This window comes from Citrus clementina, unplaced genomic scaffold (genome assembly GCF_000493195.1).
Source record: "Citrus clementina cultivar Clemenules unplaced genomic scaffold, Citrus_clementina_v1.0 scaffold_4, whole genome shotgun sequence".
Taxonomy (NCBI): Eukaryota; Viridiplantae; Streptophyta; class Magnoliopsida; order Sapindales; family Rutaceae; genus Citrus; species Citrus x clementina.
In genome coordinates, this window is record NW_006262274.1 from 12613160 (window position 1) to 12614632 (window position 1473).

Consider the following 1473-nt stretch of genomic DNA (forward strand, 5'->3'; position numbering starts at 1 on the left):
TAAGCTCTACTGCTATAAGCTTTATTGTTATAAGCTCTATTTAATAAACTGTACAAACGGAGCTAAGTTAGGTTTATGTTTTGTTAGTGGGACAAATGTAAGGTTAAAATGTAATTTGTTTTATTTATTTGTGGGGGGGGGATTAATCTTATATTAGTATAAATAGAGGGGGGGGGGGGGGGAACACACACTCCACACCTTTCATTCTCTTCTTTCTCCTCAAATTCTTCTTCTCATTTCTTTTTATAATAAATTTTTAATAAGTAAAACTAGTTTTATTTCAATTTTCAAATACCATTTTTATGCTATTTTCAATTTTAATAATTTCTTTTATTTCAAATATGTTTAGGTAAATACTAATAGTTAGGGTGAGGTGAAACTCTTAGCAGAAAATATGATTTAATCAAATTCTATTTTTAATTATATAGAGTAAATTATTTTCTATTTAATTTTATCCATATTTTATATTTTGAAATTTTGATTTATTGTAAACAAACACGGGAGTTTGGCACAATAAATTCTTTATATATTAGTATAAAGTGTGGTAAAATAGTATTTTGACTTGTTGTACACAAGTTAAGTTTTGACACATTAAGTACTTAATCCATAATAAAATTAATGGGAAAATAACTGTAATTTATACAATTAATCTTTTGGGCAATAAAAAAAGAATTTATTAAATTGTATTTTTTTTACTAGGAGTGGATCCATAACCCTAACTAATTCAATTTCATTTTTTTTTAAAATTAAATTGCTTATATTTTAATTTTAATTTCATTTTTTAAATAAACTTAAATAAAAAAATTAAATTATTTATCTGTGGATCGACCTCGGACTCACCGAAATATAGTATAATTTGGCAATCTTATACTTGGGAGTAAATTAAACACTTTTAACTCGTCTCAACTAATATTTTGTTTTTGAAACAAAGTTACTTCCTTGATTAACATCATGACCAAGGAACGAAAGCCACTAGCATGAGCATCTTTTTGTTGTCTCTCCACTTTAAGCGCTAGTATGCTCACAGTATTGTAAGTCCAATATGGTTGTAGCTGTACCACATTACCAATCTCAGGTTTTAGATCTCCAAGATAGCATACGAATGTATGCTCTTCCACCTCTCCCAAATCATACTTCATTATTAGATTGTAAAACTCTGTTGTATAATCTTCCACTGATAATTCCTTTTGGTTAAAGCTATGAATCTTGAGATAGATGTCTTGCTTGTAGTTATCTAGCAAAAACTTCCTCTTAAGCTCCTTCTTCATTTTCTCCCATGAAATAATCTTTTTCTGTCCTTCTCATTTCCTCTTCCTCTCAAGATTTTCCCATAGTAAAGAAGCATAATTTTTAAGTTTAATGGCAATAAGTTTCACTTTTCGATCTTCTGGCATATCTTTGTATTAAAAAATGCATTCAACAGAATTAAGCCGATCAACAAACTAATCAGGTTTCATTCTTCCATCAAATTAT

General features: G+C 28.1%; 1 pseudogene; it reads right to left on the reverse strand.

Annotated features, from left to right (window-relative positions):
- LOC112099098 overlaps positions 1-1268 on the reverse strand; it is a 14091-nt pseudogene extending 12823 nt beyond the window's left edge.
- Positions 1269-1473: the final 205 nt, after the last annotated feature.